Consider the following 17,400-nt stretch of genomic DNA (forward strand, 5'->3'; position numbering starts at 1 on the left):
TCTTATAGATGCTTTCTCTGGTCACCTTGGAAAGTATCAATCTAAATCATCTAAAATTTAAAAATATGTAAAATATTATTTACACTTCTGTCTTCTTCATGCTCCTTTATTTTTCTTCAGGGCATTTACCCCTTATATTCCATACCTACTATTTTTGTTTATATTCTTCTTTAGAATGGAAGGAAACTATGAAGGCAGGCAGCTTCATTATTGAATCTCTTGCTTCTAGAATGGTGTCCAGAACACTGAAGCTTCCCATTGAATATTTATTTAAAAGATGAATATACAGATCTTTATGTGAATATTTTGGAATGGTTTCTGTATATGGATTGCATAGTTGTCCTATATAAAAACTGATGACAGCTTCTTTGACTATGTTGAATAGAATATATTTTCTTATTCTAGTAATTTCTAAAAAATTAGACTTCATGCTTAGCAGTTACCAGAGGGAATAGCTATACATCAATAGCATAATCTGAGTTGTTGTATTTACCACAAATTTATAAAATACAATTGGTCATTTCTTAACTTACTCACTTGCTTAAAGTTTCAGTATTTAAATCATATTTTTTCTCTTATCTTGCATAGAAATGTGGCATCCTGAGCTATCCCTAATATGTGATATTAAAGATCAAAGATCTAAATTATCCATTTATTATCTTATTCCAGATAATTTTAATATCAAGATAAGATCCATACAAAGAGTAATTGAAATAGTAAAGGAGAAATTAGAATCCATACAAAATATAATGAAAAGTATGATGTGAGTGGCTAAAAATGAAAGTTACTGCAATTGCCCATTTTTTATATTCTTTGATTCTGGAAACTCAACAGCTAAATTTAGTATTCAAGGAATTTAATCAACTCAACTCAGGTGCTTAAAAGGAGTATTCCACTTACATCCTTCAGGTGATCTGTTTCCTTTTATTCTTAAATACCACATTTTATAATCTGTGATACTTTGAATTACTTCAGGATTTATTTGAAATACATAGGGCGCAGAGTCAATTAAACAAAAAACTGTGAGCTTCATTTTCATAAGAGTTGTATATGTAACTCTTTATTGCAGATTTTAATATTCATGGTGATAAATTATAGACCAATTCATAATCATCTCAATGCAGAAAATGAACCATTATTCTTAGAATAGAATAAAAATCATTTTAGAGCTATTTTTTAATCTACAAATCTCAGTTTTGAACAGAGATTTTTTTTTAATCATCAACTTTTGTCCTTCTTTTTGATGAAATGGAGTAAAAGTTGAAAAAAAATAATTGAGGAAACAGTTAAAAATGACTTAGTTGTACTGATCCAAATGGTCTTAGCCTGATATCAAGGTTTGCTGCTGAACTTTTCCTATTACCTGTCATCAAGAAGAGGAGAAGTATGGTCCCTATAAATTATGTCACAGAACAATTGCAGTAGAAAAATGGCAGCCATTATTTTATCAAATTACTTTTTATCTACACGACTGCTCTCTTTGCTGCCATGGTATTGTAGATTAGGTGGTAATGTTTGAAAAAGGGGGTTGTTACTTAGTTTCTAATCTCTGCTCCTATCACTGACAAAGTAATTTTGTCTTTTAAGTAAATCCCATAAGACCCCATTGAGTACTTTGTGGTGTGAGCTACTGCACTTGTTTGGTGCTACACTTTCTCATTATAAAAATAAACTTAATGGAATATTTCATTTCATTAGTATTATGGGACTATGAGTTGGACAAGAAGTATTATTAACTTGGAGAATGGTTAATTTAACATAGAGTACCTAAACCTCTTGTTATTCCAACCTCTAACCAAACTTTCTTCATTGATCTAAAATAGACTTTTAGCATAGAAATCTGTATGTTTCAGTGTTTTTCATAAATGTTATTTGGCTATGGATGGGGATTTGGGTTTGAGCCAGGGAACCTAATACTTGTTCAGGGTCTATGATGTATTAGATGTTTTGTTTTGTTATGTGCTCACAGTTGAGTACCTTATAGATATCCAGTAACTATAGGTGTTATTACACCCGTTTTAAACAAACTTTCATCAGATCATACAGGTTTAAAGAAGCAGACTTAAGACTTATCAGACACTAAAACTGTGTTTTTATACTACCCCATATTATTTGCACATATTAAAAAAATGTTTTAATGTTTATTTATTATTGAGAGACAGAGAGAGACAGAGTATGAGCAGGGGAGGGGCAGAGAGAGAGGGAGATACAGAATCTGAAGCAGGCTCCAGGCTCTGAGCTGTCAGCACAGAGCCTGACGGGGGGCTCGAACTCACAAACCACGAGATCATGACCTGAGCCGAAGTTGGATGCTTAACCGACTGAGCCACCCAGGCGCCCTATTTGCACACATTTTGTATACAAGGCACTATGGGAAAGACGTGGATGATTATGTTTATTTAGTACGCAGAGAAGAGAGGAAGTTTGAATGTGTCTTTAGGAAGGTATAATGTTTAGGAGGTAAGATGATATATGGACATAGTCCTAAAACTGAAGTTTAAGAACTCAAGTCCTGGTTTAGGCACTAAATAACTATTGGAGTGAATAACTAATTTTAACTAAAAAGAGATCTTATTTCCATCTCCATAAAACAAGAAGTTGGTTCAAGTATTTCAAATTCTCTTTTATGCCTGAATTCCTTTGATTCTGTAATTTTGAAAGATTATAACTGCCTTAACTATCTTGATTCACATGAAGAGAGAAAATGATTTAGAAGGAATTTATGAATGGTACAAAGAAATTCTTGTTTACTTAAAGTTGGAGTTATAATCGGAGACCATGGAAACACTTTCTTAAGTATTTTTTAAAATTTGAAGGATACACTTAATTGGAGTGCCTTGAGAGTAGAAAAATCATGTATCATGAACTTGTCATTCATTGTACCAATACATTTCCGAGTCCTTTCTGTGTGCAAAGCACTATGGGAATGTAGAAAATATAACTACTACTTTCAAGGATACTTTGATCTAGTAGGGGAGATAGATGTACAAATACAAATAGAATATAGTATTTGTATAATAACGGATCTAGTCCTATTGAAGTAGTCAAAGGAATAATTTAGAAACCCAACAGTAATTCTGAATAGTTCTCTCTATACCTGTTTGCTCTAACCACATGAAAAGCATTACATACTCTAAAGCAATACTTTAAATGCTTCCTTTATCTCTCATTTATTTTCTTCACACAAACCCAACACTTCCTCTCTCTTTTCAGAGTTGCCCCAAATCATAACAATGAAGTTGTCCCACCTCAGCCCCTCCCCTCCAGGACTCACTCATTCTACTGGCCAAAATGATTGGTTCAAGGACATGCACGTGGCCAAAGCTGCATCTGTCAGCCACCCCCTCCCCCCACAACCATCCCCAGGAGACTGAGTATACAGGCTCTTTTTTCCTTTGTGTATCACAAGCTATGAGGATCACAGTGTGGAATTGTCAGCATCTATTCCCCTCCATTTCCCTGATTGGATGCAATGAATTTGACTCAAGAGGAAGGCAGAACTGGAGAATGGGGAGAAAAAGCAACAGGATAAACCTCTTGGTCTAGCTGTGTTTGAGGCTGATGCACCCTTGAGTTTTTCAGCTTCGTGAGCTAAGAAATCCCATCTTTTTTCCCCCTTCAGCTGATTTAAGTTGATTTTCTGCCTTTTGCAATAGAAGGGGGTCTTGTATAATGTACATTTTTAGTGGCGTTTGTGGGAATATTCACATATTAATAATTCTTGTCCAATACACTTCCCTTGGGTTAGTCTTTATAGAGGGTGGCAAAATTTTAATTCAGAGCACTTAAATCTCTTCATATCTCCAGACTCTGCAACAGTATTTCTCATAATTTTCACAAGTTTCTGGTGGGCACCATTATGTGAAATCAAAAATGTAAGTGGTGGTAGTTTGCGTGGGAGTGGGACAGGGTTAGCTCTGTTGTGGCACATATGGAGTATGAGTTATCAAATAGGTGTGCCTGTGGGACTGCCACACAAGGGGCTGGAAATGCCGGCCTGGAACTCAGAAGCGTGGCTCTGAATTGCCATGAGGAGAATGTTGGAGACATGCTTATAAGAGGAGAGCATCATAGGACAGGATGGTGATCAGACCAGGTACAAAGGACTTTCCAAGTGTGGTGCTCAGGGGTCACTTTAAGGAAAACCATTTTCCAGATAATTGGCTTCATATATGCTGTTTTCTAAAATGGATTTACTTGAGCAGTTATCTGAGGTAGACGACATTCTCTTTGTTAGCTCTCCGTCCACAAGACCTCTTTACCTGGATTACAAAAGAAAAGCCTACCTTTTCCAATTGTGAGTCTCAGTCTCGGGCATGACCTGGGGACTTCAAAGCCTACAGGATAGCAGCAGAGGCACAGTTCAATAATTCTTCTAATTAAGGCATTATAAACTTCCCCTTCTCATGAAGAGATAGCCTCAATAAAGTTTTGCTTTTTGTATTTATAATTTTTACCTCATATATGAACACTTTTATGTTTGTGTTTATCTTTTTGGTTTATATATGCCAATATATGTATATTATTTTATCAATTTTATACCAATAATAATTTTAATGAATTCTTAATTCACAGAAAATATATAGCCTTGTGTTTAAAAGAAATTAAAAATAAATTTCTACATTTTGTGGAAGAGAATCATAAGGTGGTAATGAATGATTCTCAAGTATATGTACATATATATGGAAACAAGGAAGATGTGGAAACAAGGAAGAAAAATACAGATTCAAGGAGAACAGAGTTTTCCTCAGATCCCTCAAGCAAAAATATTTGAACCATTTGAACATTATTTATGCAAGTGATTGGTATGTCTTTGACATTAATGTGAGCAGTGCCCCCTGAGACTCCAGCTGGCTTCTTAGAATCTACGTTCAAGCCCCAAGTTAGAAACTTATCCCATTATGGCTTCTTTGGATGTTACCTTGGGAAAAACCCAGGGACCTCAATGGTCATCTTGTTTTACCAGTATTAGAAATTGAATAATCTTTTAAACTCCCAGAAAAGGTAGTTCATTCTTCCTTCTATCTTTTCATCTGTCCTTCCCTCCACCCTTCTCCCTGCTTTGCACAAACATGAATATACTTATCCTAAGGACTAGTGATAAGAGGATATAACTGGCGAAGAAAATGACCACATTCCGGAATTCTCTGCACCGACATTTCAGCAGGAAATACAACCAGGGAAACAAGCAATATTGTGAAGTACAAGGGCCATGACAAAGGAAGCATAGGATGTTATGTTGAGAATGTATAAGAAACATGCACCTTAGCTGGGTAAACTAAGGATGAATGTTGTCAGTGAATGTTTCTAAAAATGTGTCATCTAAATTTACTCATTAATTTGTCATTTTGTTCTTTCTTGCCAGGCGTTATTCCAGCAAGGATCAAGACAGATAAACTCATAGGGCTTATATTCTATCTAGGAGGTAGAGATACAGTGAGTGAATAGGCAACTGAGGAAATGAATAGTGTGTTTCAGGTAGTGATGAATGCTGTGTAGAAAAACAAGAGGAGTTACTTATTTGTTACATTAAAGTTTAATGAGTGCCCAGTATTTTCTTGGCACTGGTGTAAGAGCTGGGCATACAGAGAGTAAGACAAACTCCCTTTTTTCCCTTTTTCGTGGAGCTTTCATTTATTTCTATTAAGGAAGAGAAACAAGATACCAAAAAAATGCGTAGTAGGAAGTCACATCGTGATAAAGGTTATGAAATGAAGTAATGGAAGAGAAAGGGAAAGAGCAGGGAGGTCTATTTTTGATAGAGTGATGGTGAGGAAAACATCCCAAGGCAGTGGCAATTGAGAAGAATTCTGAATGAAGTGAGAGACCAACTCATGCAAATATCTGGGAAATTTTTGTTCCTGGTACAGGAACCTGCAGGTGAAAAGATGTGAGGTCAGAAAGATGCATCAGGTGTTCGAAGAACAGCAAGGAGACCAGCGTGGCTAGAGCAGAGAGAAGGGCTGACAGGTAGCAAGTGAGGATGGAGATGGACAGAGGTCAGATCAAGAAGGTTTGCAGATTATGGTGAGGAGGATTTTGTTTTAAAATTTTTTTTAATGTTTATTTATTTTTGACAGAGACAGAGACAGAATGCGAGTGGGTTAGGGGCAGAGAGAGAGGGAGACACAGAAGCAGAAGCAGGCTCCAGGCTCTGAGCTGTCAGCACAGAGCCCGATGCGGGGCTCAAACTCACAAACCGTGAGATCGTGACCTGAGCCGAAGTCGGACGCTCAACCGACTGAGCCACCCAGGCGCCCCGAGGAGGATTTTGTTTTAAATGTGATCAGAAGCCATTGAGGATTTGAGCATGGGAATGAGGTGGTCTGGTTTATGTCTTAAAATGATCACTGCAATTTTGTTTTTGTGTTACTTTATGGGAGCTTGGGGCTGGCTTTAGCTTGGTTGGACAGAGAAGGGATCTGAGCTGGGTACTAAAGTTTCAATCTGTGGACCAAAGGAACTTGCATAGGCACTGAGAAGCCATTGTATTGTATGTGGAGGCCTAAGTGAGAAGTGAAGTCTGGGGTTGAGAGAAGCACGTCCTGTTCAAAGATCTCGAAAACACTTGTTTGAGCTGCAGCCCAGGGCACAAGGTTAGGACTGTGAACAAGAAGGCTGGACACGTAGAGTGGTGAAGGAGGGGTTTGGATTTTATGCTGAACACAATGGGTGTTTGGAAGGATTTTAAGTGAGGGAATCAGAGCAGTTCTGTATTTTGCTCAGGCTGTTGGAGAAGGGGCTGCTGGAAGCGAGGACCAAGGAAGGCATGGTAGTAACACAGGCAGAGGAATGGTGACTTGGATTATGGTTGGAATTTGTCTGAACGCCTCTTGGAGCCATCCTCTACTAATCTGGGACAGCTGTGATTATTGATTAGGTCTTTCTTCTACAGAGTCAATCCACCATCTTGGAACTCCCACCAATTTTTCTTAGTTTCTCCTCTTGTCATACAGAACAAACTAAATTCTGTTTCTGTATGGCAATTCTTTATATAGTTAAAGGCAATCATTAATGTCTCCTTTTCTCATATTTCTTTCTATCACATGGAGTCTATTTTTGTGGGTAAATGTCCCAGATTTCTTTTAACTCATGTGAGTTGAGTGTTCCCACACGACAGCTTTGTTCCCTCTCAATATTCTGTTTATTTTTATCTTGACCAATTCTCTTTGATCTGTGACCTTTCAAAGCATGTACTCTTTTACCTGCATAGTAAAGGGGTGTGTGTGTGATTATTTCTTCCCTCTTCCTAATATTATATTTTACAAATAATGACCGATGTTACCAAGAACTTTTCTAGTACTTGTACAACACAACTGTACTTTTCAGTTATGATACCATTAAACCACATTCCCTTCTTTTTTGCACCTGTGATTTCTTAATGTCAAATTATTATGTTTGGTCCATTGTTCCACCCATTTATGATTCTGATTTTGGCACCCACCCTATTAACTCTCTTGCTCCCAGGTTCCTGATATCTACAGTAATGTCAGTGACAGATTTGTTTTTTGCAGCTATTCGGTAGCTTACTACTTTGTTTTAATGGACCTTTTGCTTGACTAAGGCTGCCAATGAAGAATCTATTCAGTAAGCTTTCAACTTTTCCTACAACTCTTCCATCAGCTTCCTGTACCCCCCCTCAAAAAAAAAAAAAAAGCCTGTGTGCTATGTGCTACATAGTCTATGTTCTATATGTATATATGGCAATCATTTAATTAGATAAACATATCTCTGGTATAGTTGCAGCTAGTTAAAATGTATTTTCCCTTAAGTAAGTTTAAGGAGACTTAATTGTTAATGCTCTAAGAATCTATGATTCAGGAAAGCTGACTTTATAAAAGGAGAGATATTTAAGATATTTCAGTTACAGCCACACAATGGTTTGGTCCTGGGCCTTTATGTCTTTCTCAGGGTTAGGAGCTGAATTTATATGTTTGATAAATATATGAGTGTCTGCTCCATATTAGGAAATGTTCTTGACACTGGTTATTTGTAAATACCAAAGATCCCATCCTCATGGACCTTACACTCTGGTGGATGAGACAGGCTATTAACAGAGAAATGTTCTAAGTCAGGGGATAATACATGCAATGGAGAAAAACAAAGCAAAGTAAGGAGGAAAGAGAATTTTGGAGCCAAGGTTTACTATTTTATATAGGATAGTCAGGGAAGGCTGTTATATTAGATGGCATTTGTACAGAGACCTAACAGATGTGGAAGAACACCCTTCACAGATATTATGGAAAGAGTTTCATGTGTAGAAGTAGCAAAACGTGCAAAGCACCTGAGATTGGGACATGCTTGGCAAGTTCAAGGCTATTATAACTGGAGCTAAGCAAAATATGCAAAGGGGAGACTGGGAGACGGGTCAAAGAGGTAGTGAGAAGGGGTGGGATGTGTGGTCCTATAAGTTTGTGGTTCTCAAACGTTAGCCTTCATTCCCATCATCTGAAGAGCTTGTTAGAACATATTTCTGGCCCCCACTCCCAGAGTTTTTATAATTTGGTACTTCTGGAGTAGGACGTGAGAATTTGCATTTCGAACAAACTTTCAGATGATGTTGTTGCTATGTTGTAGGGCATTGTAGGTCATGGTAAACACTTGGGCTTTTACTGAATGATATGAGAACCAGTGGATGAGAGAGAGTAGAGGAATTACATTTTAAAAGCATGAGTCTGCTTTTTAGGACAGATAGATATAGGGGACCAGGGTGAAAGCAGGGTGTCCAAAAAGGAGGCTATTGCAATGATTATATAAGAGAAGATGATAGCTCTGTGCAGAGTGGTAGCAATCTGTTGCAGAAATGGAGAAAAAGTAGTTGAATTCTAGAATTTGAAGGAAAACTCACTCCACATTTTATATACCCTGGAAAATATAAGTAAGTGATGGCATGAAGAGTCCATCTTGGCTGTATTATCTCAGGTCACTGGCCCATATTAGTGCCTACTGCATGACTCAAGTTGAAACCTTTAATTTAGTGCATATTTTACATGCACTAATATACATGAATACAATGTGTCAGAATAATTGACTCCTATGATAGGTTGCAAGTATGTATCTTTAAAATACCAGGCATATGCTCTAGATTTTATTTTGTTTCACCTTTGTTTTACTGAGCTAAAGTACGTCGTTTTATGAGACCATTACTGTCAACTTCAAATTTCATTAAATCATTCACATTATAATAGAAGACATTGACAAAGGGCTGGTTGTGCTTTGTGTCTTTTATAGGATTCCTAGGAAATGTCATTATGATTATGTATTTTTGTTAAATGGTATTTATAAGAACTGCTTAACATTTATAGAGGAGACAACAGCCCCCTCCCAGCCAAAACTTACCTCTAAGCTCCATGCCTACGAATCCTGGTGCTTTCGCTTCACAGAAACTCATTCCTATAATGCAGTGTGGTGTCAGACTTCAGTTTTGTATCTGCAAGTCCTGGTGTAACAATGTCAACTTGTCTTGAGCCAGTTCATCTACGTATTGAACCATAGCTTTTACTATCTCTGAATGGTAACACACGGTGAGGGTCATTCTACCTGAGAGTGCTGCCAACTGAAATGCTTAATGTGTTTTCAAATCATGGGTTATTAGAGCCAAAGGAACTTTATAAATCACCTTGTCTGTTCTCTCATTTTACAGATACGGAAAATGAGACTAGAATACTTAAGCAGAAAGCTTTTTTCTTTTCTTTCCTTCCTCCCTCCTTCCCTTCCTCCCTTCCTTCTTTCGTTCATTCCTTCCTTCCTTCCTTTCTCTCTCCCTCCCTTCCTTCATTTCTTGATTTCTTTCTTTCTTAACCATTGTTAGAGACAAGAAGGTATACATTAACAAAGCCACTATCTGTGGTTGAATAGTGAATACTTTAACAAGAAGTCTTGTCAAAAATAGCAGTCACTCTGTGGTCAAAGCCATAATGTTAAAAATGTGGCTTATGAAATTATCTTTGGAGCAACAACATGAGGGGTGGCTGTGAGGTGTCTCTTGCAGGTGGATGTAGCTCCATCGTAATTGGAAGAACAGGCATATGGAAGAGAGGAGAAAGCAGTGTTTTTGTTTCTTCTTGGACAGCAAATCCTTCTTTTAGGTACTTAGAATTGTTTTTTAAAGACTGTCCTATTAAGAATAGTCAATAAAACTCTGGGGGATAAAAGGCAAGATTAGTAATCAGTTAGTACAAGGGGGAGAATAGTGTGTAACAATGTGTTCCTCCTTCGGGATACTGACCCTTAAACTCACATCATGCCTTAAAGCAGTTCATACATGCCTTCTTTTTGGTCACTAGTCAAGCACCAATTTCATTTTCTCAGATATTTCCAAGCTGTGAAAGGTAGCACCTAAAAGGAAATCTGGGTGCTGTCCCTAGAACCAGGTGAAAATTGACTGTGAGAGGGAAAACAACAGATATTCCTACAATAGGGAATGGGGAGGGCAAAGAGATTCTCTGAGGACTCGTTTAAGATTGAACCAAAGCTGGTCTACAGACCAGGCTTACTTTCCAAACCAGGATATAGCAAGAGAGGAGGAGAGGGACAGCAGTCTTTTTGGTTTCTGGGACCTCAATTCCTGTTTTTTTTTTATTTATTAAGATCCATATTTCTTGGTCATTTTAAATATTTTTTCTAGAATACACCCTTCCACATTTCCACCTGCTGCTGTCCTTATCCTGTTGTGTGCTTCACAAGGACCTACAGACTTTGTGCAGACTTGCTTTACTTCTAGGTGAAGAGAGAGAAGGGGAAGTCTGAGACAGTTTCCACTGTTTGTCCTTGTACCTTGTGGGTTGTTTTGTTTCCATGTGAACATGTTTTTATGGGGAACATTGCCTAGAAGATGGTGTATCACTATACTATGTATGTGGGAGAACATTTTTTTTAATATATGAAATTTATTATCAAATTGGTTTCCATACAACACCCAGTGCTCATACCAAAAGGTGCCCTCCTCAATACCCATCACCCACCCTCCCACCCCCCATCAACCCTCAGTTTGTTCTCAGTTTTTAAGAGTCTCTTATGCTTTGGCTCTCTCCCACTCTAACCTCTTTTTTTTTTTTCCTTCCCCTCCCCCATGGGTTTCTGTTAAGTTTCTCAGGATCCACATAAGAGTGAAACCATATGGTATCTGTCTTTCTCTGTATGGCTTATTTCACTTAGCATCACACTCTCCAGTTCCATCCACGTTGCTACAAAAGGCCATATTTCATTCTTTCTCATTGCCACGTAGTATTCCATTGTGTATATAAACCACAATTTCTTTATCCATTCATCAGTTGATGGACATTTAGGCTCTTTCCATAATTTGGCTATTGTTGAGAGTGCTGCTATAAACATTGGGGTACAAGTGCCCCTATGCATCAGTACTCCTGTATCCCTTGGATAAATTCCTAGCAGTGCTATTGCTGGGTCATAGGGTAGGTCTATTTTTAATTTTCTGAGGAACCTCCACACTGCTTTCCAGAGCAGCTGCACCAATTTGCATTCCCACCAACAGTGCAAGAGGGTTCCCATTTCTCCACATCCTCTCCAGCATCTATAGTCTCCTGAGGGAGAACATTTTAGAAGAAAATAAAATTATCTGCCACTCAGGATGATCGGACTCAAAAGTGCAGGTACATGAATAGGTAACTCTGGACAATGAGCATCTAACAACGTTGGAGAGATGAGGTGCATCGGAGTGACTACTGACTGGATATCCTTATCATATTGGAATATTTACTATTCCCAGAACGTGCTATGAGGTTTCACCCTCTGCATGTGCACACTCGGGTCCCACTAAACCCATCCACTACTCCACAGTCTCTAGCAATTGACAAGGATTTTCCATAAGGGCTCTGTGAAAACTCTTTCTTGAAGTCTGCCCTTTTCCATTTTAAGTGCTATTTCCTTTGTACTCTGGCGGCAATTTGCTTTTACCTCTACTTGCAATGCTTATTCCATTTTCCCTTGTGAAATGTTGAGCTATTTACATGCATGTCTGCACCACTAGATTATAGGCTTCTTGATTACAGGTGCATTATATTTCTTTACTCTGTGACACCTAATACAGCAACTACTTGTACTAGACCACTCAATACATGTTTGCTGAATGAATGAATGTAATGGATCAGTTTTTCCTTCGGATTTATCACTGGAGAGCCCTGAATGAAGTGCAGAGGCTGTATCTTGTCCAAGTTTATATCTCTAGAATGAAAGATGGGAACCAGATGAAACTGTCTTTTTTTTTTTAACTAGCCTTATTTTGATTCAAATAATATTTTGATATTTTCAGTGCATGTGTCATTTCTGCTTTAGCACATTTTATTTAAAAAGTTTTTTTTTAAGTTTTATTTATTTTTGAGAGAGAGACAGAGAGAGTGAGTGGGGAAGGGGCAGAGAGAGAGGGAGAGAGAGAGAATCCCAAGTAGGCTCTGTGCTGTCAGCACAGAGCCCAGTGCAGGGCTCGAACTCACACACCGTGAGATCATGACCTGAGCCGAAACTAAGAGTCAGATTCTTAACCAACTGAGCCACCCAGGCGCCCCTAGCCCATTTTAAAATACATGGCTTGGCTTTGTTTCTTTGTGGATTTGTGTGTGTGTGTGTGTGTGTGTTAAGACCACTTAACCTGAGGTCTACCCCCTTAACAAAACTGTATCATGTGGTATTGTTAACTATAGGCACTAATGTTGTATAGTGGATCTCTAGAACTTATTTATCTTGTATAACTGAAACTTTACACCCACTAGAGAACAATTCTCCATTTAACTCTCCCTTCATCCCTGGTAACCACCTTCTACTCTCTGTTTTTATGAATTTGACAATTTTAGGTACCTAATGTATATGGGATCATGCAGTATTTGTTCTTTTATGATTGGCTTATTTTACTTAGCATACAGACAGTTTGGCTCATATTGTGGCATATGGCAGGCAGAGTTTCTTTCCTTTTTGAGGCTGAATAATATTTTCTCATATACATTTTCTTTTTCTACACACCCGTCAATGAACATTTAGGTTGTTTCCATATCTTGGCTATTGTGAAAAATACTGCAATGGGCATGGGAATGCAGATATCTCTTCTCGAGACCTTGATTTCAGTTCTGTATACTCAGGGGTGGGATTGCTGGATCATATGAAATTTTTAATGTTTTAAGGAACCTCAATGCTGTTTTCTGTGGCTGCTGCACCACTTTACATTCCCACCAACAATGCACAAGGATACTAATTTCTCCACATGCTCACCAACCCTTTATTATTATTAATTATTATTATTATTTTGATAGTAACCATCCCAACAGATGTGAGGGGATTTTAAAGAAAAAAGCCCCCTTCCAGTTTGTTTACCTTTGTGACTTAGGGAGCCTCCCCACTCAAACACAAACACAGGCACAAACTTCCATCACCACCATCAAATAAATATGGCGCATAGAATGAAGACAGTTTCTGATTTATGGTTTTAGACTATGATTGACTGAGGTATCTGGATCAGAGTCCAAATTTAATAGCTCCTGTGCTCTTTGTAGCACTGTGTTAGACTTTTAAAATTCGTATGTATATTTATCAGGAGAGAGTATCCATAATCACGCATTTTGAAATCCTTTGTTCTTTCCTAAAGGACCCAGTCTCTCCTCCTTCCCCCTCCTGTTCTCAGAACCCTGCTTGTTCTTCTTTCTTCCTTGTTCTTCTTCAGCACTGCCATTGTTTTTATCATCTTCCTAAAATTCGTCTTCATCTTTGTCTCTTCCTTCTCTTCCTCCTCCTCGGTATTTAGCAATCTGACAACTTGGTGTAAGCTCTTTTGTTCTTTTCATTGAAGTTTCAAGGCCTCTAGCAACTAAAAACTGAAGTTCATTAGGGGAAAAAGCAGGTTAACCTAAAGAGAATTAAGACAGAAGAAATCTATCTTGGTGTCTCAGTACTTCAAAATTAGTAACCCTGAGGACCAAATGCTAACACTGAAATGTTGACAGATGTATGTCCTATCGATAGTGTGATGGCTGTTTTTTTTAAGTTTATTTATTTATTTTGAAAGACAGACAGAGCCAGTGCACAAGCTTGGGAGGGTCAGAGAGAAAAAAAAAGACAGAATCCCAAGCAGACTCTACACCATCAGTGCAGAGCCCAGTGCAGGGCTCAAACTCAGAAACTGTGAGATCACGACCTGAGCCTGAGCCAAGATCAAGAGTTGGGTGATACATAACCAACTGAGCCACCCAGGCATCCTTGTGATGGTTATTTTTATATCCATGTGTTGAGGCTTTAGTATCCAGTTATTTAATCAAACATTTATGTAGGCGTTTCTGTGGAGGGGTTTTATAGACATGGTTAACATCTACAAACTTTCGGTAAAGATTACCCTCAATAATGTGTGTGGTCTTCATTCAATTAATTGAAGGCCTTAAGAGCAAAAACTAGGGTTTCCCAAAAGAGGAAGAAATTCTACATCAAGACCACAGCATCAACTCCTGTCTGAGTTTCCAGCTTACTGTCCTGCCCTATGAATTTTGGACTTGTCAGGTCCTATAGTTGCATGAGCCAGGTCCTTAAAATATATCTCTTTTCATATATATTCTATTTGTTTGGTTTTGCTGACATACCAATAGAAGCACTTATTATAGGAATACATGATAAGAAAAATGATTCTTAGAATCTCCATAAACAAGTCACTTTAATGATGCTTTATTTGGTATTCAATAGGCATCAATTGGCTCTGTCTATAAGTGACTAGAAGGAAAGTAGACAGTGCCTGTGTTGTTCAAATAGATGGTGACGACCATAGCAGTTACCTGTTAGCATGCCCAGGATAGTTTATAAATTCAATTAAAGAGGAGCTGTTTTAGAGTGGAAAATATTCCTCTTAGGAGTAATATGTGTTATAAATACAATTTTGATATGCTAAGAGAATTCACAAGTATAGCCAAATAAAATACATCCAGAAGAAAATTCTCAGTTTGTGGAATATTATGTTCAGAGATTTGATGTTCAGTTGTGACTTAAAGCATACTCTTTTACCATCATAGAAATAATGTTGGCTTCTGGGCACAAACATGAAAATTTATTATATAACATGCCCAAAATATTACTGTGTGAATGCTGTTTTAGAAATTAAGCTTTCTATGTAATTATATTTATAATGGGAAAACTCAGTGTTCTACTTTGGAATGCCAGGAACATATCTTTTCTAACTGCAGCTTTGGTTAGCAGGATCTGGGAATTAATGTCTTCACTGACCTGGCAGGCAAAGAAAGAATTTTCCCAACTCAAATCACCAATGTTGGAGTCTGGGTCAGAGATCCCAGCATTTTGCTTCTATATTTAGAATTTATTTACATAATCAGTACACAAATATTGATTAATTACAGAGCACATATTTTATGCCAAGCACTTTTCAAGGCACCAAACTTATAAAAGTGAAGGTATCTTGTGATTTTCACTTAAAGAAATAGGATTCAGTGTGGTTAAGTACCACAGAGGAGATACAGGTAGGGCACAGTGGAGTTACGGGGGCAGGAGCTCTTAAGGCAGCCTGACCGGAGCATAGATTTGCCCTAAGGACAAATGTAGGGACCAGATTATGAAGAATCTTCATGCCCCATAGAGGAGTTAAGATCTTAACCTAATAAGGAACCAATGTTTTGCTTGTTCAATACTCTTTCTTCTTCAGAGAGCAATACTCACTTTCTTTGGGGGAATTACTCCTTTTCCAGATTTAGCCATGGGCTTTGGATAGTAGAAGGGTGGACCTCTGTTACACCTGCAGAAATCATTGTCCCAGCTACTCCATTAGAATAACTTTTCCAAGGATGGGCTCGTGATCCACACTGAGTTGGTCAGAATACTTCTGTGGATTATTCTAATTATGGTCTGAGGATGTGTGTTTCATTTCTAAGTCAAAGATCATTAAGGTATAAGTTAGGATTCTTAGCCACTGACTGATTACTTTCTAGAGAAGCTAGTCTGGGAGAGTGAAGTAACCTACAGAGAGAAGGGGAAATAAGAGAGAAAAATAATTTCTTTACAGTGCTTGAGAGCTTTCTTTTTGGTGTCTACAGACAAACTGTATCCTCCTTTCCTTGTTTTTTTTTTTGTTTGTTTGTTTGTTTTTTTACACAAGCCAATTTGCATGTGTGTGTTTTTAAATTTAAGCTAATTTGAATCAGGTTTTTGCCATTTGTACCTGAAGACTCTTGACTAACACACATACCTGGAAGAATCAGAGATATGATCTCTGAATATAACAAGAGGTCGTTTTGTCACCAGTGGCAGAATGGAATGAAAGAGAAGTACAAGAGGCAGATAGTTCAGTGCTTCCCAAAGTCTGATTGAATGGGTCACCAGGATTGGAATCACCTGCAAAGGATAAAGTAATTTGTTAATAATGAAGATTCCAGGCAACTGAACAGTATTTCTGAGCAAGGGACACAAAAATCTGCATTTTAAACATGCAAACAAGTGATCCTTTTATAAACAAAGTTTTAGAATCATTGAGTTTGGAAGTTATTGTAATTGAGAAGGTGAAAGCTGAGGTCCTAGATTCAGCAGAGAAGTAGTGGAGATAAAAAAGAGAGAGAGAGATTTGGTTGGTAAAATGCACAGAACTTGATAGTTGTGTGGCTGAGTGAGAGGTACATCTAGGATGATTCTCTCAGGTATTTGGTTACCTGGTAGATGATTGCATTGTTATTCTGATAAACTGGAACCTAGAAGAAAGGAATATGTACAAGAGGACCGATGAGGATATTGGGGCTTTGATTATTAGTTTAAGGTGTTTATAAAGTAACATAATAGAAATTTACAGCAGAACTAACCATATAGACTTGTAGTTTAGGGGAGCAATCTGAATTAGATAGATTTAGTGGTTATCAGGAAATAAGGAGAAGTTGAATCTATCGGCAGGACTGAGATTTCCCAAAGAGAAAATAAATCAGAGAGAAAGTCTGTGGTGGACCTGAGACCTGGGGACCACTGCTATTTAAGATAATGTGACCAGAAAGTTGGCTGTTGAGCTCCTTTTTTTCAGAGATAGAAGACTTCTGACTAGATGATAAAGTTCATTATATAGTCTTAGAAGAGAAATATTGAAGAAGAGTGAAGGTAATAGCAGTTGAGTAGGTCAAGAGATTATGAGGCTCTCCATTGGTATTATTAGTGTCCCTCTGGATAAAAACTGGAAGCAACCCAAGTGCCCCAGATGCTAACATCTGCACTAAATGTGCAGTAATTTTGAAGCAACATCATTGGAAAAGGGAGAAGTTAGAGTATCTGATGATTTGGGAATCAAAGGAGAAATGTTTTCTTTTCACACTTGGGTGGAATGAATTAATTGATTTGGAAGTGCCCATGGGAAGCCAAGAAAATACAAATGCCAGCTCCTTTCCTTGGTGTACGTGTGGCATGAGAACAAGGGCAGCTTCCATTCAA

This window comes from Leopardus geoffroyi, chromosome A2, assembly GCF_018350155.1.
Source record: "Leopardus geoffroyi isolate Oge1 chromosome A2, O.geoffroyi_Oge1_pat1.0, whole genome shotgun sequence".
Classification (NCBI taxonomy): domain Eukaryota; kingdom Metazoa; phylum Chordata; class Mammalia; order Carnivora; family Felidae; genus Leopardus; species Leopardus geoffroyi.